The sequence below is a fragment of the Myotis lucifugus genome, unplaced genomic scaffold (assembly GCF_000147115.1).
Source record: "Myotis lucifugus unplaced genomic scaffold, Myoluc2.0 scaffold_446, whole genome shotgun sequence".
Classification (NCBI taxonomy): domain Eukaryota; kingdom Metazoa; phylum Chordata; class Mammalia; order Chiroptera; family Vespertilionidae; genus Myotis; species Myotis lucifugus.
Genome location: NW_005871494.1, coordinates 525,350 through 547,543, shown reverse-complemented (window position 1 = coordinate 547,543; position 22,194 = coordinate 525,350). Strand labels below are relative to the sequence as shown.

The 22,194-nt window shown below is 51.8% G+C and overlaps 1 protein-coding gene and 1 non-coding gene across 2 annotated transcripts in view; both read right to left on the bottom strand.

Annotated features, from left to right (window-relative positions):
* The window catches only part of LOC102430258 (NUT family member 2G), a 51,558-nt gene that overhangs the window by 7,431 nt on the left and 21,933 nt on the right, over window positions 1-22,194 (bottom strand). The gene's annotated exons all lie outside the window — the stretch shown is intronic.
* Window positions 14,161-14,302, bottom strand: LOC111823290. The gene has a single exon (XR_002826316.1).

Genomic DNA, 22,194 nt, shown 5'->3' with positions numbered 1-22,194 from the left:
GAATATATAACCTCGCCTAATTCCAGGAAGGGCTGCCTCCCCCCACTCACTTTTCACTATCATTGCATCGGGGAGGATAGGCGGCTCGGTCAGGGTACCTATAGATCTTCATGAGCCATTTGATAGCTGGAGCCTAACTCGGAGCAGTGGCTCCTTGTGAAGGTGAGGAGTGGCGGTGGAGGGTGGGGGGCTTGGCGGGTGCTGACTCCAAGTCCCGCCCTGGGGCTCAGGCATCAGGGACATCCTGTTCCACTGGATTTGCCAGGACACAGACTGTCACCGGGAGGGAGTGGGGAAGGGCTGGGAAGCAGGGTGCGTGCTGCTGCGGGCTGAGCAGGGACCTGCATCCACAGAAGGGCACACAGGGAGGGAAGGCTGAGCGGTGGGCGTGGAGGTCCCCAGGGGTCGTGTCTGAAAGCACCTGGAGTGGACACCGTGCTCCTGAGGCCACAGAAGGCCGCGTCCTCTCAGCTGATGTCATGACCCCAGTCAGCAGCCTGCTCCCCGGGTGCTGGTTCTCTCCCAGAACAAGGGTGAGTGGCGGGTGGCAACTTGAACCTGATACCTCAGGCTCCAGGCTGTGAGGAGGGCCTCCTGGAGGAGACCTCAAGGTCAACGTGAGGAGCCACGGCTTCTAGACGTCGGCACACACACCGTGAGGGGATGAGGACCAGGTTGCTTGGAAATGGGACGCTGGTGGCTGGTGCCTGCCTGCTTTACAGAAGCCGCAGAGGCCGTGTTGGGAAGAGCAGGAGCAGCTTCCATTCCGGGGAGGATCTGGGACGGGGAGGGACGGGGCCAGGTGCCTGGGGTGCTGCCTGGGAGCCCGGCTGTCTGCTGCTCTGGGAGCCTCAGGGTGACCCTGCACACAGCCCGAGGACTGGGAGGATGCCTCCCGCTCTCTCAGAGTCTTGTGATGGGACTGCAGCTGCAATAAGCCAGGCTGCCACAGCCGGCCTCCGGGACAGGCGCGGGGCTCCCGGGAAGCACCTCTGCCGGCGAGACCCCCGCCCCCGCGGCCGGCCAGCGGATGCCCTGCCCTGGGACATGGCACCGGCCCGAGAGCCGGCACTGGGCGACTGGCTGGGGAGCCGATGGCTCTACTGCCACTCAAGGCACTTGGCCAGGTCGCCCTCCTTAGCTGTAAGACAGCACGCACGGGGGTAAGCAGAGGTGGCACTCGCTTCCATTTATAAAGTCACTGCAGTTACGTCTGACTGTGCAGACCGGACAGGCAACGTGCCAGATCTTTTTCTCTTTGTGGGGATTTTGTGTTGAGGTTATTTGACTTATAACACGACAGCAGTCTCAGATGTATAACGAAATAACTCACTCTCCTTACATATTGTGAAAGGGTCACAGTGAGCCCGTGCCACCCGCCCCACGCCTGGTGCACATTTTCCTGTGACGATGGCTCTTCCCTAATGTCTATATCTTGGTAAGTGTAGTTCAGAAGCAAGGGCTGCTCCCAGCGTGTCTTTCACACCGTGTGGTTATAAGTATGTTAATGGGCTGTGAAACCAATTCAGTGGAGTGTGATTAGTACTTTTTAAAAGTGAAATAGAATGAACCAAAAATGTTAGCGTGCCCTCTGGTTGCTTCCCATCCAACGTAGAATCCAAATGCTCTGCACTCCACCCGGCTCGGCCCTGCGCCCTCTCTGGTGTCCCCGCGCCCCTGCCTCTCACACCCCCTCTCCACCCGGCGGCCCTCACGCTGTCTCCCACAGGGGCTTTCCCACCCCCGCGGGCTGCCCTTCCTGCACCCAGACCCATGCCCAGGTGTCACCTCCCCTGAGAATCGCTCTGACCTTGCTCCTTCCTGTGCATCCTGTAGCCCCGAAGCATGTCTCTGCGAGAGTCATCTGAGCGGTCTGGGTGGTCTGTCTCCCTTGTTAGGTCACCAGCTCCCCGGGGCAGGGATTTTGGTTCACTGCCCTCTGCCCAGCAACTAGAATGAGGCTTGGTGCACAGAAGGTGCCCAATAAACACTTGTCATTATTGTAGAATGAATGAAAAATGAAGTTGGTATTCATCCCTATGCCACTGAGTTGTGGTGAAATCAAATAAAATAATCCTAACCCAGTGCCTAGAACACAGTTAGCACTAAATACACTCTAGTATTGTACTGTTTTCATTTCTCTGAAATTTAAGCCATTCACTATTTTTGACATTTTAAAACATCTTCCTGGAAAAGAAATATACCCTGTGTCCCCGGTGAGCAGTTTCTGAGTTGGAGTCCTGGTGCTTTTAAAGCTGAGATGGGCCGTGTCCGTGCCAGGAGGAGGCGCGAGTGGACTTCGGGTGCTGACGCGGCCTCCGCGGCCTCCGCAGCATCGGCCGGGGAGCCAGGGGGTTCCGTGCCATTGGCACTTGGCACTTCTGTGGTCACGGGAGCATCCCATCTCAGAGTTCTTTCTGAAGACCTAAGGCGGGAGGCATTCCGAGTACGTGTCGAATGTTTTCAGATCCACACATTCCTTGGGGCCCCCAGGTTCAGGTTCAGAGTGCTGCACGTTCCCTATTTGGGAAGGATTTCGGGAGAGGCATCCCTGGATGCCAGGAGCTGCCCGATGTCACCAGAGAAAAATGTACCGCCCTGTGCCAGCTTAATAATAGCAGCACTTGGCATGCACACATTCCTGCTAAATTTAACTGCGGTCTCGGGGGATGAGGCGTTTGCCTGCGATGAGCGGGGGACACTGAGGAATCGAAGGAAGGCACCCCAGGTGCCCAGCGCACCTGGCAGGAACACTCGGTCCCACTCAGGGTCGGGCCAAACTGCGCCTTAAAGTCAGCTTCCCAGTGGCTCCCGGCCCCGGGGGAGCGAACTGAGCACTAGAGACAGGAACTGTTTCTCAGGTTGACCTGGTGGGTGCATGATGGACAGACATTAGGACAGGGTCCTGCAGCAGAATCACCCCCCCCCCCCCCCCCCGTGCAGTCCGCACCCTGTTACTCTACGCAGAAGTGTGTATGTGTGTGTGTGTGTGTGTGTGTGTGTGTGTGTGTATGAGAGAGAGAGAGAGAGAGAGAGAGAGAGAGAGAGAGGGAACCCGAGGACGAGCTCAGCTCTTAGCTTCCTGCTAAAACTTTGGGGGAAATATTCCTAGGACATCTGGAAAACACGCTTCCTCTATGCTGTACAGCTAAACTAATACAAGCTAATATTGAATGTAACTGTAATTGAACATTTTTAAAGTTAAAATAAAAGAAAACACGCGGTGTTCTGTCTGTTCCTGTTGCTCTTGCACTCTTTGGTGTGTTTGCCCTGTCCCCCAGGTTTCACGCCTGTGCTGTGTTGTTTGGTCACGTGCGTGCCAGGAGCCAGTGCTAAGTAAGCGCTTACATTTGTAATTGCTGCTAATTCTCTAGAAGTTCTGTGAGATCAGAACTAGTAAGTTCATTTCACAGATGTGGAAAGTGAGGCATTCCCACAGTTCCACACCCAGGAAGAAGGGCAGCCAGTGCTCCCACTCTGGCCTCTGAGGCCGGAGCCGCTCACAGCCCTGCAAGGACCCAGGGCCCCTCCAGGAGGCTGAGTGTGGACACCGCTTCTCCCTCCCCTCTCCCCTTTCTCATCTCTGGAGCTCAGGGTGTGTGCCAAGGTTCTGGGAAGCGGGCACCTACACGTTTATTGTGGAACTGCCCCTTGGGAAGTTATGGGGGACCCACGGCTATTCCGGAGGATTGGTTTGCATCTGTGCCAGTGAGCAGACGGGGGGGAGACTGCAGGGTTGCCATGGGCTGTCCCAGGCTCCTGAGAAACGGAAGGACGTCCTGGGGAGCCTGGGCCCTTGTGATAAAGAGGCCAGGCGCACACCCTGATGCAGCTGTTGGCACGGGCGCTCAGGCCCTGGTTCTTCCGGGGTGACCAGCCCTGGGACACTGTGAGACTGTGAGAGAGAAAGAGGGGCTCTTACTCCTGGTGTCCACGCATGGGTCTTAGCTGAAGGAGTGCCGGGCAGGCCCTGTGTCAAGTGCTCCTTCCTGCTGGTGGTTTGAGCATCGCCGTTCACACCTCATCTGGGCTTTCCACATGCCCCAGGACATAGTCACGGTCACTGTAGTGGCCACAAGGCAGACTGCGCTTTGGACCTGGGGTAGTGGGTCTTCTGTACTCAGTGGGACAGAGAGTTCCAGTAGCGAGTCCTGTGGACGGACGCTCCTGGGGCACTCGGTGCAGTTGGGGGAGGAGGGAGGTGGCCAGGCCCTTCCCGGCAGGGAGCAGCTCACATTTGCTGTGGTCTTGCTGGGGGCACGGAGTGTATACCAGCCTGATCCTGTGGGCACTGCCCGAGGCGTGAGCTCCCATTGGATCGCTCAGAGTTTCCCTGGGCTCTGCCTCACCGCATGTCAGTGCCTCCCGCACAGGCTCGCGGGCCACTCACCAGTCTTCCTTGAGCCTGGTCTGTGCCAGGCAGAGCCGTAGGCCTGGTGTACAGCTGTGAGCAGACAGCAAAGGCCCAGCACAGGCAGCTGACCTCTGGTGCTGGGTTGGCACATGTTTTTCATAAATATTTTCGCCTGGGGACTGTGTGGTCTCGCTGCGGTTGTGTGTGTGCAAACATGCGCACATTGCCTGTGGCCTCTGCGCACACCGCCCCGCCCCTGGGCTTGGCCCAGGCCATTGTGTGTGGCTCCTGCTCCAGGAAACAAGGTGGGAAAAGACTTTCTAGTCCAAGCTCTGCCAAGTGTGTTTTTCTAATACCTTTAAGCACATCGCCACCTCTGGGCGGACTTCAGAGCAATGTGCCAGCCCTGTCCCTGGCATCCTGCAGGGGCGCTCAGAGTAGCAGGTGTGGCTGGAAGGCACCTCTGCTATGGGCTGAGCCGTCCTGTCCCAAACTCACCTGTTGGAGTCCTGGCCCCCAGCACCTGAGCGTGGGACTGAGTTTGAAGGCGGGGCCTCACAGAGGGGAACTGAGGTCACCTGAGTTGTTAGGGTGGGTCCGAACTGAAGGTGACTGGTGTTTCAGAAGCAGAGGAGATTAGGACAAGGCACTGCGGAGGGAATACCGCCCGAGGACACAGGGAGGGGCGTCTACACGCCCGAGGTGGGGGGGAGGGGCGGAGGAGAAGGGAGGCCGCCTTTGACACCTTGGCCTCAGGCTGCCAGCCTCCAGGGCTGTGAGAGGACAAAGGCCTGTGGGCACCCTGCCTGCGGGGTTACAGCAGACCTGGCACAGGATAGGCCCAGCCCCCAGGCCGTGAATGGCTCCGCCCCTCCCGTGTCCCTCCTGCCCCAGATGGACAGCAGTCCTACCTGCTGAGCAGCTCCTGCCTGAAGGTGAGGGTTTAGAGAGAAAGGGGTTTGTCGGGCGGAGACTGCCCCTCCCAGACTCCTTTCGGGGAGCACGCAGGGGAGCAGGCATTAGAGCCACTGGGAGGAGGCAGCTACTGGCTTCCTATGGTCACCTCAGGGGCCCGGGGAGGCTCCTGTGATTGACACGCTGGAGCTGGGTCCTGGGTGGGGATCTGGTTCTGAACTCTGGAGTCGGTAGGAAAGCAAGCAGCTGCCCGTCCTGGCACGGCTTCCAGCCCAGCGCTCACAGCAGCCGCATGACTGTCACAAAGAAATACACTGGAAGTTTGGGGGCGTACAAGAGAATCAAGAACCCCAGAAAAGTCCCACTTCAACCCTGGGAGTCCCTCCGGGTGTCTGCTTCTGAGGCCGCGGGGCCCCACCCAGAGTTCCTGTCAGACCCGGGGAGCCCTGCCGCCTTCCCCACACCCTGGCCCTTAGCAGGGGTGGGCCAAGTCGAGGACCAATCCAGGCAGGATGGGGGGATGCCTCCCCACCCCATCTGACTGGGCCAGGACGAGCAGGTTGGCCCTCCCCGATGGCTCTCAACCTCCTGCCACCCGGTGCTGTCACATCTGATGTCCTGCGCCCTGGCTCCAGGGTCAGTCCCTCTGCCTGGATGCCCCTGCTCCCCCCTCCCCCCCAATGGGAGGAGTGTGACAGTGACTGCAGCATCTCAGGGCAGGGGCCTGTCCCAGTCAAGGTGGACTGCCCAGTCCCTTAGAGGCGTGACCTGCATAATGGCAGGAGCCTTGCTGGTTTTAAGGGAAGGGGGTGACTGCTGAGCCCCAGGACCTTTACACATGCTGTTAAAAATATCTCATTCAGAATTGAAGTGCAAAGTTTCCTAACTTAAATTTAGTATTTTAAGTAAAAGGGTTAATGGGACTCGCCATCGGAGAGCCTCGCACCAATTACTCACAGTGGTCTGCGGGGCCGGGGGCCTGGAGGGACCTCGAGGTGGGGAGGGGCTGCAGGCCGGCCTGGAGCTGGGGTGTTGCCCAGGCCCTCGCCCACCCCCAGGCTGGCCAGGAGGAGGCAGGGTTAGCCCACTCCGCCCACCCTGCACCCATGCCTAGGAGCCTGGTGGGGCTGTGGAGGCCGTGATGTCTGAGCAGTTCTAGAGGCCTGGAGAGAGGACTGGGCATCCGGAGGCCACGGAGGTCTTGGAGAGGCCTGCGGTGGTGGAGGGCATGACAGGACCCTCTGCCGCGGCTTCACTGTGGCCTCTGGCTCCCCGGCAAAGGGACCTGCCAGGGTTCTGGTGGGTCTGTGGCAAGGAGGGCTGGAGACACGCTGACTGGGACAGGGCGGTGGCCGGTGCTTGCCCCTTCTGGGCCTCCCGGGGCCCTTAACTGAGCCTGCTCCCTGTCTCGCGCTGAGCTGGGCATTGGGCGACAAGCCAGAGCACACGGGTTGCAGCTTTGCCCTTCAGGGTTTTGTGGAAATAACTTTCTGCAGACAGGCCCGGCCAGGCACAGGGCGTGTTCTGTGCAGAAACAATGGTTGCATTTTCCTTGGGAATCAGCCTCGGGTTACCAGGCAGCTTTGGGCTGGCAAGGCCTCCCAGGGCAGAGGCCTGCACGCGGGCTGACTCCAGTGCCCGGTCTGTGAGGAAGAGAAACGGGACCCACCTGCAAGCACCCACTTGGAAGGAGCAGGCGGTGCCGGCAGGAGTGGCAACCGGGAGCCAGGGAGGGGCCGTCGAGGGGCTGCCCCAGCGAGGCTGAGGGCCAGCTCTGTGTTGGTTTGCCAGCTCCAGAAGGTTGCTCCCGCTCTCTTTTCCTATGTTCACCCAAGTGCACACGCCCCGGTGAAAAGACAAGGAGAGGATCTTAGTGTTAGAGCCGTTCCGACCCCCCACCTCTGTTCCATCAGAGGCGACTTCCTGGGAAGGCTTTGGTTTTATTCCTCCTGCCACTTACCTCCATATAATCGTCTTATGTTAGTTTGTCCTTAGTTAAGCTTTACGGCATCACCATTCTTCTCATTCATCCATAGAGGATTCCCCTGGTTTTAAATTTGCCCCATTTATTTCTAGCTCCTTCCTCCTTTTTTAATCTCAGCACAAGGTTTGCATGCGCTTGTCTCGAAGACAAACATCCTCTCATAAATGTTTTGTGCCTTTAAATCTGTGAGGCACATGGACTGAGTGTGCCAGCTCCATTCTGCCTCTTACCCTGTGGCAATGAGTGTCTCGGTCAGGGTCAGTGCCATGCTGGCTCCTCGGTACTCTGGCTCGTTGCTTCCAACTGCTGCAGCTGCTGTCCGGCTGCATGCCCACACCTCACCAATCTCAGCCACTCAGCCACGAATCCTCAGCCACCTTCCCATGGATGCGTGCTGGGGTCTCTGGGGTGGACCCCCAGTATGGAATTTCTAGCTCATCAGTAATAGACCTGCTGGCTTTACTGAGAGTTACCTGGTCATGCAAGTTCATAGGTGGGCTTTGCACGTGAGCATGATGGTTCCCATCTCCCCATCTCCCCAGACCTTTCTTTGGTTTCAGTCAGTTTGCTAGTTTTGCCAACCCAAGGTAAAAATAGATCTATAGATCTAAAATATGTGTAGATGTAGGTACAGAGGGAGAGGGATGGGGGGAGGGAGGGAGGGAGAGAGAGCTCACTGCTTTTATAATTTGCATATCTCTAATTTATAGTGATACTAGAGGCCTGGTGCACGGCATTCGTGCACTGGGGGGGAGGGGGGGCATCCCTCAGCCTGGCCTGTGACCTCTCACAGTCCAGGACCCCTCGGGGGATGTCTGCCTGCTAGCTGAGGCCCGACCCCTCAGGAGGGATCGGGCCTGGGATCCAGCCTAGGATCAGGCCTAAGCTGGCAGCCAGACACCCCTCTCGCAATCCAGGACCCCTCACTCCTTACCACCCACCTGCAGCAGAGGCAGGAGAGGCTCCTGCCACCACCGCTGAACCCGCCAGCCACAAGCCTGGTTTCTGGCTGAGCAGTGCTCTCCCTGTGGGAGCACACTGACCACCAGGGGGCAGCTCCTGCTTTTAGCGTTTGCCCCCTGGTGGTCAGTGAGCCTCATAGTGACTGGTCGTTCCACCGTTCGGTCGATTTGCATATTAGGGTCTTATTATATAGGATGAGCATCTCTTCATGTACTTGTTGGCCATGTGCTATCCATTTATGCATTGCCTACTTTTACCCTCTGCCCATTTGTAGAAGCCCTTGTACATTCCAGGTACGCGTGGCCAGTTTCTGTATTGCCAATATCTGCTGCCATGTTATGCACAGACAGACTGTTAGGGTTACTGCCGAACTCTTTGAGCACGTGGATCCCAGGTGGATGAAAGGAACAGGGAAAAACATCTCCTTTGCGGCTGTTGATGGGGTACATTCTACAGGTAACCATTAGCTTGAGCTTAGTCATCACATTATTCAACTCGTGTATCTCTGCTCATTTTATGAATCTTTAGTCTATCTGTTTTGAGAAGGGTAGTATATCAATTTACCATATAGCCCATGTTTTCAGGCTATCATTCAATGCCCATATACTCATTTCTTTAACATTTTATTTTGAGATTGTAGATTGAGTGCAGTTATAAGAGTTAATACAAATCCCATTTACCCTTCACTCAATTTTCCCTAATCTTGCAAAACTATTGTAGAATATCACCAATGAGAAACTTATATTGAAACAATCCTTTGCCCTTATTCAGATTTTATCAGTTTTACAAGTTGTGTGTGTGTGTATGTGTGTGCGTGTGTGTGTGTGTGTGTGTGTGTGTGTGTGTGTGTGGTTGGTGGTGAGGAGGAACCAGAGCATCAGCAGCTTCCGCCTGGTGGGCGTGAAGGGGCAGCTGCCCGCTCAGTCCTGATGGGCTGCCGTCTGGGGGAACTGAGGAGTCACCTCCTGCTCCTGCTGAGGAGACCCGGACGCTGCCTTGCGCGTTTGCTGAAGATGAGTGAGGTGGAGGGTCAGCTCCCAGCTGTGGCTGTGGCTTTCCACGTGGATGCCTAGATTCTACCCAGCACCTCTCGGTGTTCGCTCTGGATTGTTACAAGTGACCCTTGCCCTGCACTCGGTTTGCCAGAACAATTTCATTGCCATGTACTCAGTGCGACTTCTCTCTGTCACCCAGTTCTTCTTTGCTGTAGGACCTCTTTCAAGACTTTTCAAAGGGGTCCCTTCAGCGCTAAGATCTGAAGTCACACACTTCTAGGGCCACCCTTTTGCCTTTCCACGTGAGCTAGAATGCAGCTAAACATAAACATAGACATAAACTTGTGAAGTTCTTTCCTTCACTCACTGAGGAGAGCGGTTCTCGAGGCTCGGGCTCCACACCGCGGTGGAGGCGATGACACCCGTGTCTGGTGCTTCCTCTGTGGGAAACGATTCCAGCCGTGAGCAAACTAAGGCCCGCGGGCCGGATCCGGCCGTTTGAAATGAATAAAACTAAAAAAAAAAGACCGTACCCTTTTATGTAATGATGTTTACTTTGAATTTATATTAGTTCACACAAACACTCCATCCATGCTTTTGTTCCGGCCTCCGGTCCAGTTTAAGAACCCATTGTGGCCCTTGAGTCAAAAAGTTTGCCCACCCCTGGGGCCCTAGACTCCAGGGAGAATGGCGGAAGCCCAGGTTCCGGCTTCGCCCATTTTGGTGATTTTACAAAGGAGCCACATGCTCCTGCGAGGAGGGGTGTGAGTGTTAGGGACCCGCTTTTCCCGAGGGATTGCCTTTGTATTTTGATTGTGATCCTGTAAGGCTTGGAGTAAACTGGATGAAACAGGGCAAAGCAAGATTCAATTCTCTCTGGACAGTGAGGCAACTGTGTCCCCAGATTGTTCTCTGGTCTCAGCCCCTGGTTCTCTGCGTGAACGCTCTGCCCGCGCCGGGCCGCCCACAGTTTTTACAGTGCATCTCAGTCTCTGCAAACACTGCCCAGCCTCGAACCCGGGCTCCACGCAGCCCCGTGAAACATGGGGGACGATGGGGAGGGGGCTTGTTCATTTGGGCCTTAGGACCATCAGCCACTTTGCTTCAATCTGTTGCAGTTGGACAGGGGCCACTGCTCGAAAGAATACCCGCGAGGCTGCTCTCGGAGGATGCACAGGGCACGGAAGGCAGTGTCCCCGAGCCCGGCTGTGCGCAGCCTGCCCATCCAGCGTGGAGCGCCCAGAGCCGCTGGGTGGGTCCGGGCCAGCACGGTGTGATGCCTGGATGCCTGGAGCGTGAGCGGGCATCAAATAGGGGAGACGCAGCCGAGTTCTGCTGACCCAGCTCCCTACACCCCCTTCTGGGATGCAGACCTCCTCCCGACCAGGTCAGAAGCCCCGGCAGGAAGGCCCCCCCCCCATCACATGAGGGCGCCTGCTCCCTGCGGCGCACACCACCGAGGCCAGAGCGGTGAGGGCCTCTTGGCTCTGGCGCCCGTGCAGCTGAGCACACTTCCCAAGTCTTCACCAGCTGCACAGCAGCCAGGCCCACTTGGCACGGGAGCGGCTTCCCCGGCGCTCATCTCAGTTTAAACTACATCTTAGATGACGGCAGGGACTTAATCTCAGAGACAGTGAGACACGTTCACGAATGTAAACACTGTGTGCAGGTTCTGGAGAGTCATTCGTTTATCCATTCACAGGGACTTTGTGAGACCCTGGGAAGCAGCTGTGAAAGACAGACAATGAGGCTTCCTTTCTGGTGGGGGAGATTGGCCACGGAAGTCCCTCAGCAGAGCTGGCTACCTGGGATAGTCACAATCGGATAGTCACAATCGCTAAGGAGGAACCAAACCAGTGGGAGAGCAGGGGAGCAGGTGGGGGCTGGCTCTTTGTCTCACCTGCTCAGAGGAAAGCCTGTCAGGAAGTTGTGTGCTCCCAGCTTTGCCAAGCGAGGAGGAAAGGCCACCACGAAAGAGCCAGAAGCAGCCAGCTCTGAGTTCCTGGGCTGTGGCTGGCCTCGTCTGTTGAGCAATAGAAAGGGTTAGTGTGTTTGGGACCTGGTGAGCATCTGAGGAGTGGCAGCAGCGAGCCTCACAGGAGCAGGTGTGTCTGCTTCCTGTGCAGTGCGAATCCGTGGGGGCATCCGACCCGGTTTTTCCCCACCTGGACTTTAGGTCTCCGGGTTATGTGCCACAGTGGATTGTGTGGTGAGGAGTGGAAGCAGAAAGACCGGCGAGGAGGTTGTTGCTCTAGGCAAGGGGTGGTGTTGGCAGGGACTCTGGGTGTAGCCATGAAGGTGGAATGTAATGGAAGAGTTTGAGGTACTTTGGAGCTGTGGTTGATGAGATCTCACACTGATGAATGAGCTGGATACCGTCTGGTTTGGGGGATGAGCTAAGTGAATGATATTTTCATTTCCAAAATGGTGAAGGCCAGGCCAGGGAAGTATCAGACGTGGTGGGTGGAATCCAAAATTTTCATTCTATTATACTCGACCTGTCTTAGACCTGCAGCTGGAGATGGATACTCAGGAAAGAATAGTCACCAGCAGCCACCTCAATACAGGAGGTGGGTGGTGAGGGAGGACGCTGAGCAGAGCAAATGGAGAAAGCAAACCTCAGCTCCTGCCATGGTGGTCTAGGGCAGAGGAATGATGAGGGGCTGGGCTTGGGGTGGGAGGCGAAGGAGTGTACAGCTGGAGGTAAGAAGAGGAGGGGGTAGAGTTAGAAGATTTTAGAATGTCAAATTTCCCGCTGGCGTTGTGCTAGACAAGGGGTGGTGGGTAGGTGTGAGCTTCTTTAACTCAGCGAGTGGAGGGATAATCAGGAACAGAGAAGAACTGAAGAGGGCCAGGGTTGGAAGGAACAAGCACAATCTGAGTTTGGAAAGTTGAGTTAAGAGCATGTCTCCTGGCGCTTTGGGGAATCTGTGTCATATCGGGCTAAGCCCACACTAGGGTGAGGTCTTTTCCTCCAAGTTAGACATCTCTCTCTTTCTTTTACAAAATAGCACTTGTTATTTTTTCTAACTATAGAAACAATCCGTAGTTACTGTAAAACATTAAAAAAAAACTCCTCAAAATCTGACTGCCCAGAAATAACAAATGTTAATATTTGATGTCTTGTAAGTACATACACACTGTGTGTCCTTTATTTATAATTTTTGTAATTTTGTCATGTTTTTAAAACTAAATATATGGTGTGTATTTCCCCATGCCATTAAGCACTCCTCCCCAAAATATCATTGGATGATGTCACCATCTTTCTTAAAGCTTAGAAAGTGGACACTCGGAGTTGGTCCCCACTCCCTCCCCCCGAACCCCGCCTCCCCCATCGGAGTCTGCTCATGCTGGGCCCCTCCCTCCCATACTTTGTGAGATGTGCTGACGTGTCCTCCTGGGGAAGGAGAGAGGCCTGCTCCAGCATCAAGGGCACACGGCCAAGGTTACAACTCAAGGAAACAACAGCCTGAGAACATTTTCTTGGAAATGAGTGCGGTCTGCAGGCCAGTGACCAGCAACTTCCTCACTCTGACGTTGGCCTCTTTCCCTGCTCATCCTTCCTTCTTCTTCATTTTCTCACAAAATGTTTGCAGGCTTAAACATAAATGGGGAACAGGAAAGAGGGCAGAGAAGAAGAATCGGTGTTGCCCAGGAAGAACCAGGCTGTTCTATCAGCGCCCAGGCTAACCCTCCTCAGAGCGGGCGCATCTTTCAGCTCCCCTGCCCCCCTGGGCATGGAGAGCTCGCATCTGGGCCAGGGGATGGAGAGGAGCATGAGAGGAGGCAGAGGCGGATCCCCAGGAGAGCAGTGTGGGAGGCGGTGGGCCTGCAGGAAACAGAAAGAGCACCAGAGGGGGACCCACTCCTCCCCACTCCCTGACCCTCTGCTGCGGGAGGGTCTCGGTGGGCCCTCTGCAGTGGGGAGTCACCCTCCTTCCCAGCACAGTGGTGAAGGAAAGGGGATTTCTGTGGCTGCTGTAGACAAGAGTGCATCTGCTGTTCACCACATGAGCAGGAAGGTGCCGTAAGGGAAGCGGCAGGAAGAGCTTTATGATTTAATTCATACATTTTATGATAAACTAGTAGCCCAGTGCACAAAATTCGTGCACATTAAAAGGGAATTAATTGCCCTAACCGGTTTGGCTCAGTGGATAGAGCATCGGCCTGTGGACTGAAAGGTCCCAGGTTTGATTCCGGTCAAGGGCATGTACCTTGGTTGTGGGCACATCCCCAGTGGAGAGTGTGCAGGAGGCAGCTGATCGATGTTTCTCTCTCATCAATGTTTCTAACTCTCTGTCCCTCTCCCTTCCTCTCTGTAAAAAATCAATAAAATATATTTTTTTAAAAAAAGGGAATTAATTAGCAGAGATATTTTAATATTGCTATTTGCCCTTTCTCTATAATAGAAGTGTGAGAGATGAAAGGAAATTAGTAAAATGTATATGAAAATAATATATAAATTTATTAATAAATAAACAGTAACAAAAGGATATAACAACAGAGGCATGATATAAAAAAGACAAAAACATGATATGAAAACAACAAAAACATGATATGAAAACAACAAAAACATGATATAAAAACAACAGTGATGCAAACAATGACTGATAAAATGATTAAACTTATTCTAATATCTCCCTGTACACCACATTAAGAGTGAAAACACTTTCAGAGTGCTTGACTAATTTCCCTTGTGATTTAGAACTTTAACTTTAACATCACATGCTCTTTGAACTCGAGAGAAGGCAACATATAACTGACCATGTACGAAAACGGGTTCAGGTAGGAATATTCCTACTCTGTCTAGAGTTTGTCCTTGTGATTTATTAATAGTCATCACAAATGCTGGCATCATGGGAAACCGTCGTCGAATCAATTTGTTTCTTTATTTTATTTTTTCTTTTCTTTCTTTTTATTCTTATTTTTTTCTTACTTTTTTTTCTTAAATTGTTCTCTTGTGCCTTTAAGAGCAAGCCCTACACTCGGGACGGCCCTCTTAAACTGAGAGGGAGGTTGCTGTGTGTCCTGCCAGACTCCCCTGTTATACTGAGCACAGGTGAGCTCGAATCAATTTAAATGGGAGGCCAGGGTCAGATGGGGACAAATTAATTCTTGGAATCAGAACAACCTCTCCCTCTGCAGATCCTGTTAATACTTCAGCTTTGATAATATTAGGTCATAATCTTTTGATAATAAATCTGGTACCATTACAAAGATCCCATTTACTATTGAGATTTCTCAGTAGCATGATGATTGCACCCACTTTCAAGTTTAATTTATGACACAGCATTCCCGAAGGAGTAATACTATTAAGAAATTCGATGGGAAAATTTTCCTTTTCAGCAACATCTGTGGAATCAATGGAATCATCACTCAAATATGTGTGAAAATCTCCATCGAGTATATCCAAAATTTCTTCATTTACTTTTTGAACATGCTCATTTTTTGGACAAAGAATTGCATGTTTAGATATATTTTTAATATTATCTATAGATATAGTATTTCCAAAGGTAGCTTCAATAATAGATCCATTACAAATCATTTCACAAGGGATTTCAATAATATCCATTCCTAAATGAAAACTGCTATCGAGTTTTCCATCTCCAAGTTTTACTAACCATCTACTATAAGCAGAATCCTCTGATCTCATATTTGTTGTAAGAGACAACTTTCTGAAACATCCCCAAATATTGCAGTACTTTAAACTTGTTTGTACTATGGCCGATCGCATAGCATGCAGTACAATACTGAGACATTGTCGAAAATCCCCTCCAAGAAGGAGAACTTTACCACCAAATACAACATTCAGACTCATAATTTCTCTTAGTAATCTGTCTATGGCATTTATAGCATGACTGAATGCCATGGTGTATTCATCAATAATGAGAAATTGGGCCTTTTTAATAGTTTTATCAACTTCACTGTTTATATCGAGTCTAGAAATGGAAGTTTCATTTAGTGGAATGGGTAATTTATATTGGGAATGAAAGGTGCTTCCACCAATAAGTAAATTTGCAGCAATTCCTGTAGACGCTGTGGGTAAAACAGTACCACCACGACCTCTAATATAATGTATTAAAACTTTATACAGATATGCAGGTGAATAGGATTCCTAGCTGGCAGGCCCCTGACAGCAAGCTGGCCACCTGTCGATTCCGTGAGGAATGGGGCTCCCTCCTCCCTCCTGTCAGGGTCCGGGGTGCAGGTGAATGGGGTTCCTGGCTGGCAGGCCACTGACAGCAAGCTATCCAACAGCAGATTCTGTGAGGAATGCGGCTGCCTCCTCCCTCCTGTCAGGGTCTGGTTTGAAGGCCGGCCACGCCCCCTGTTGGGCCAGACCCAGAGTTCTACCACGCTGTGGCCTCCGCCTCAGCAACCCAGGACTGACTGCTGCTGGGCGCTCCTGGTGCTCTGAGGGCAGGTTCTTCCCTCAGGCCTCGCGGGAAACAGCTCAGGGAGGGCGCAGCCTTTTCTAAGACAACTCCTGCAGGACTGACTTCCTTCTGGTTGGTCGAGCTTCTGGACATGATGTTATACCCAGGGTTTTTATATAAGTAGGTAACATATTAATTAGCTTTCATCTGGGAAATAAAACTGCTCGCAGTGACATGGACTGTGCCTGTGCGTGTGCGTGTGTGTGTGTGTGTGAGCACTGGGGCTTACACAGCGGCAGGAGGAGCTGGGGATAATGACAGCCTTGGAGGCCCAGCGGCCGCGTGGCAGGGCCTGGCAAGGCTGGGCTCCGTGCGGCCTCTGTGAGTGGTTGGCCTGGGGTCGCTGCAGGGCTGTTGACAGACCGGCTGCACACATGGTGGGGAGAGCAAGAGCCCTGGAGCAGGAGGGAGACCCAGGGGCCCGGAGAACAGTTGGGACCCACAGGGCAAAGTGCACCCCATGCTTCCCTTTCCCTGCATCTGACCCCGAGGACACAGGCGACCTGCGGTGAGCCTGTCCACTTACCAAGCCCCAAACGTTCCCATTTTACAAATCAAGAAAGTTATTGAAAGTTATAAATGTGACCTCAAGCAAGGGCAAGACCATCTCTAACATTCGAGGAAGCACTTGGACACACAGAGAGGCGCACACACGTACAGTTACAAAATGACTTTATTTCATCCAGATTTCCTTCTGCGACATCAAATATTGTTGAAAAAGATGTGCACAAAGCCACTGAGTATCTAAGGAGATGCAAACCCAGGTCAAAATGTGAACACCTGGAAATCAAAGATGCGTGAGACCGTGGGTGGGGCAGAATTCAGTAAACATTTCTGGAAAAGTGTTCTTCAATAGCTACCCACTTTAAGAATGCACACCCCCCCCCCCAGAGACATGAGTTAAATATATTTGACTTGTGGAATCCTCCTCCCCCTGAAACCGTATGTCTAAGGGTGAGGGTGCTCCTGCAGGAGCCTGGCGGTGTGCCACCCGCCCAGCAGGACAGTCCTCGCCCGGCTCCCACTCCTGCCTCCTCAAAGGACTTGTGATCGAGAGGGGGGGTTCCGAGGTCACCTGGCTGTTTATTTGCTCCTTCACCCCCTGTGCTTCAGGATTTACTCTCATACTGATCCCTGTTCCTTCAGGATGGTCTTTCCTGCTCCATTTGCATCTTCCCTGCACCGCATGTCCCTTCCGTATTGTATATGGATGGTCTCTGTCTGGCCCGTTTTGCCATCCGATTCCTTTATCTTGTAGATGCCAATGTTTGTGTGGTTGCCAAGGAGCCCGAGATCCCCCTCACCCAGAGGGGCTAGACTCACAGTCTGGTTCTACAGTGAGACTCATTTCTGTAAACACATCCAGACCCCTTCTGTCACCCCGCACTCACTGGTCACACGGATCAGGTGGAAAGCATGGATGTGAATAAAACACGTGGGTACTGATAACTCTCAGCAAACTCCCCATAGCAAATGCTGTATTGGGGGCATGATGCCGGCTGGGGGGAACAGGGGACTCACTGCAGTCACAAGGGCCAGCTGCCGAAGAACTGGGGTCAGCGTGGACCCCACCAAGTGCGTTTCTCCCTCCTGGGATGTGCCGCCACCATCTGGGACGCCTGCCCCCCATGGACCTGGGGGGAGAGAGCAGGAGGACTGGTAGGGCTCCCAGCGAACTAGCAATGACAGTGTCGAGTGGCACCCACACTCACATTCCCGAACACAAGGAAGGCTGGGAGAGTGGGCCGGTTTTTCCGGGGGGGGGGGGGGGGAGGGGGAAGGGGTCCGGTGGGCTGTGTCCCTGGGCCCATTATGGATCAGACGATGTGGGTGTAAATGCTGTCTCCGCCCCTCCCATTTGGGGCAGCTTCGCCTCTCCCTTCTGGCTTCTCAGGCTGTGAAATGTGGGGGATTGCACTGGAGAGCCCCGGGCGCCTTCCTGATCCCTGTGCCCCAGACACTTTCTTGGGTGGAAGAGCTACTCCTCAAAGTGTGCGCGCTTTCTCCCCCCAGAGGAGGCCTCTGATCCGCTCAGCCTTCCGACCCAGCCGGACGCGTGGTGAGGGCCATTTCAAAAGCACTGTCCCTGGCGGTGAAGGAGCTCAGAAGTGTCTGAAGAGCTGCTTGTCAGTGGGGGTGCGGCACCTGCTGGCATGCCTGCCACCTTTGCAGCCCCCTCGAGGTGACCAGTGCGGCGTTAGCAGAGAGCGGATGCACAGCCTTCTTTGAGCAGAGGTGGGTGAATGCGTGAGGACACCTGCCCTCTACCACCCTCGGCCCCTAGAAACTGAGGGTGGGGGTCAGGGGTGTTTACAGGCACCAACTGGTCATGTGACAATGATGTCCCCTGATGTCTTCTGCTCACCAGCACCAGAAAGTGCCAACAGACACCATTTTCCAATATGAACATGAGTCTTGTCTTGCTTGTATGCCTGTCTTTTTCCAACAGTATTTCATTGTAGAAATGTTTGCAAATACATACAGGCAAGAGGAAGAAAAGAACAATTAACTTAATCCATTTCGCTGGCTTTTCTCTGCATCTGTATGGAAGGCTGCTTCTGTCCGGGGAGAACTTACAGGATAAAAGGAATAGATGGCTGCAGGATGATGAATGGGACACAGGTGTAGGAGGAGCATTGGTGAGCATTAATCGCCCTGTCTTTTCTCCTCTTCTCTAATCTGATGAGGGTGTCAAAGCCGGCAGGTTGCTGGGAACCTTCCTAAGTTTTCTCTTCTCACAGCAGGCATTTCTCCCTCTCCCATACACACTGTATGGATCCACATAGACTCAGTCACAAAGAGGGGCCTGCGATATGTAACGTTCCGAGATATTTTCCCACTAAAAATATAGTATGGGAATCTTTCTAATTCAATACACATGGGCCTTTCTTAATCTTTGTACTAATTAAATCATCTCTTGTAACATAGATTCAGCGTCCCATCAATCGTCATTTAGTTGTTTCCAGGTTTTCCTGTTGGCCTTAGTGTGATATTATTCACTTCTTACTAACAGCCACTTTTATTTCTAAAAAGTTGTTCTAGAAGTAAAAATGCTGAGCCAGAGGGTTTTAGCAAATTTGTCCACTTAAACCCCGCTGCCCCCTGCCCCCCGGAAAATTGCAGTAATTGATCTTCCTGCTCAGAATATAGGAAAGACCAGTTTTTCCACAATCTCACCAACATAGGTTGTTACAATATTGAAAAACTTTGCCATCTGATTAATGAAAAATGATGCCTTTTTACTGTCTTGACTTGACCTTCCATGAATACTGGCACAGTGAATCATTCTTGCACGTAGTTAATCCATCATTTGCACAGTTTTTTTCTTATTAATTTATAGTAGTGTATATAATACTCCACTAACTCTTTTCAATATATAAGAATAGTTTTCAGTCCAGCTTTTTAAAAATTCTTTTATTTTTGTAATTATTATTTTTAAAAAATATGTTTTAGAGAGAGAGGAAGGGAGAGGGATAGAGAGATGGAAACATTGATGAGAAGAAACATTGATTGGCTGCCTCCTGCATGGCCCCTACTGGGGAATCAAGTTGGGGCACCTGCCCTGATGGGAATCGAACGGGCTGGGCTCAGTCCAGCTTTTTTAAAAAAACATTTTGTTTATTGTAAAGGATTATTGACATTTTAAATTAAGATAATTATCACTATTGCCCTATATGATTGCTCTCCTGACCTGTTTGGGAAGGCGCTCTTGCATTTGTTTTTGACATGGCCTGCAGTGCCCAGGGCTGGTGTGGGTGTTTGTGCTGAGCAGTAGAGAGCGAGATCTCTGCTTCATCTGGTCTGTTTTGGGGCAGGAGGGGAGACGGGGGAGACCGCACAGATGACTGTCCTCCATGGGCCAAACCAGGAATGACATTGCTCCTTTAGATTTTCTTTCCACAAGACCAAGTTGCTGGATGTGGCTGCTCCTTCCACTGGTGAATTCTTTTTTAATAAATCTTTATTGTTGAGAGTATTACAGATGTCCCACCCTTTTCCCCTATTTCCCTCCTCCACCTGGATCCCGACTCGCCCCCGGCCTTCACCACCCTATTGTCTGGGCCCTGGGTAAAGCATATGTGCATGTAAGTTCTTTGGTTACTCTCTCCCCGTCCTCTTCCCTCTGAGATTCCTCAGTCTGTTCCACATTTCCATGACTCTTGTTCCATTTTGTTCATCAGTTTATTTTGTTCATTAGATTTCTTGTTTGTTTATTTTTATTTTTAGATTCAATTGTTGATAGATATGTATTTATTGCCATTTTATTGTTCATATTTTTATTCTTTTTTTGTTGTCTTCTTCAAGAAGACCCTTCAGCATTTCATGTAATACTGGTTTGGTGGTGATGAACTCCTTTAGCTTTTTCTTGTCTGTGAAGCTCTTTATCTGACCTTCAATTCTAGATGATAGCTTTGCTGGGTAGAGAAATCTTGGTTGTAAGTCCTTGCTATTCATCACTCTGAATATTTCTTGCCACTCCTTTCTGGCCTGCATAGTTTCTGTTGAGAAATCAGCCGACAGTCATATGGGTGCTCTGTTGTAGGTTACTAATGGCTTTTCTCTTGTTGCTTTTAAGATTCTCTCTTTGTCTTTAACCTTTGGCATTTTAATTAAGATGTGTCTTGGTGTGGGCCTCCTTGGGTTCCTCTTGTTTGGGACTTTCTGAGAATCCTGGACTTGTATTTCTCTTTCTTTCACCAGGTAAGGGAAGTTTTCTATCACTTTTTCAAATAGGTTTTCAATTTCTTGCTCTCTTTCTTCTCTTGCCAGGAATCTCATGATGCAAATGTTGGTACACTTGAAGTTGTCCCCAAGGTTCCTTACCTTATCTTCATTTTTTATATTCTTTTTTCCTTTTGCTATTCTGATTGGGTATTTTTTGCTTCCTCATATTCCAAATTGCTGATTTGATTCTCAGCATCCTCTACTGTTTCCCTGGAAATTAAATTTCAGTCAGTGTAGCCTTCATTTCTGACTTGTACATTTTTGTGTTGTTGATGTTCTCACTGAGTTTCTTGAAATTTTCACTAAGTTCCTTGAAGTTCTCACAAAGTTCTTTGAGCATCCTTATAACCATTATTTTGAACTCTGTGTTTGGTAGTTTGCTTGCTTCCATTTCATTTAGTTCTTTTTCTGGAGATTTCTTCTTTGAGAAGTGTTTCTTTTTCTCTTCGTTTTGGCTGCCCCTTGAGTGTGTCACTCATAGAGGTGGTAGGGTTGTAATGTGGCATGAACTAAAGTTGACATCAGTTGCACTGACTCTGGGGCCTCCCTGGAGGTGCAAAGTTAGCCAATGCCTGTGCCCAACCTGAGGTTACCAAGCCTAAGCTACAGAGCAATCTGCAGATGGCTGCTTCTTGTGTTGGGCTTGGAGATGCCCAAAGGAGGCCAAGCTATGAGCCAAGGTGGACTACTACTAGTGCCAAGCCTGGGGCCACTTATTGAGAGGTATGGGGCACACTGAGGCAAGCTGCTATTTGCTTGACAGATTTTAGAAAAGTCTGAAGCCTGAGGCAAAAGAGGCCAGTTCTATGGAAAAGCCACTGGAAATGGCTTGGATGAGCCTGTAAGTTGGGTGGAGCAGGGTCTCAGGGAGTCACCAGGGGCCAGGTGAACAGTATGAGCCAGGTTGATAGCTCTGTGATGGGGAGGGCTCAGCAATGGAACAATGACTTCTGCCAGCAGTTCTCTCCAGGACAGCAGTTCTCAACCTGTGGGTCGTGACCCCTTTGGGCAGTGGTTCTCAACCTTCCTAATGCCGCGACCCTTTAATACAGTTCCTCATGTTGTGGTGACCCCCAATTTCATTGTTACAAATTGAACATAATCAAAGCATAGTGATTAATCACAAAAACAATATCTACACTAATAAAAGAGAAACATGGTAATTAGCGTATGACCACTACCCTTCCCATTGGCTAATCAGCGTATCCTTATGCAAATTAACTGTCAGCCAAGATGGCGGCCGGCAGCCAGGCAGCTGGAAGCGAACATGAGGCTTGCTTCCTCCAGTGACTACAGACTCCAACGTTCCTCGCCTGCCTTGCTGGCCTCTGAGCTACAACTCTAAGAAACTATGTTGCAAATATAGAAGCTAAACAAAACCCCAGAAAAAAGCTTTCAGCCAGCCAGGATCTCAGAGCTAGAGTTAAGATTATAGCAGCAGAAGCCTCAGAGCTAGAGCCAGAGCTAAAGCTGGCCCAGAATAAAAAAAAAAGAAAAAAAAAGAAGAAAAGGAGTGGTTGGGAGCTTCGCTCAATTGCCAGCCTGAAAGCGGCCCTCAGCTCCTCACCCAGGCAAGCCAGGCACCCCAGTGGGGACCCCCACCCTGATCCAGGACACCCTTCAGGGCAAAACCAGCCGGCCCCCAGGCCTCTATCCTATATAGTAAAAGGGTAATATGCCTCCCAGCACCGGGATCAGCGGAGCCGCGAGGCCTCCTGGCACCGGATCAGCGTGACAGGGGGCAGCACCCAAACTCCCCTGATCGCCCTGCGGCTCTGTGTGTTGACAAGGTTGTGGCGCCCCAAACCCCCCCCCCCCCCC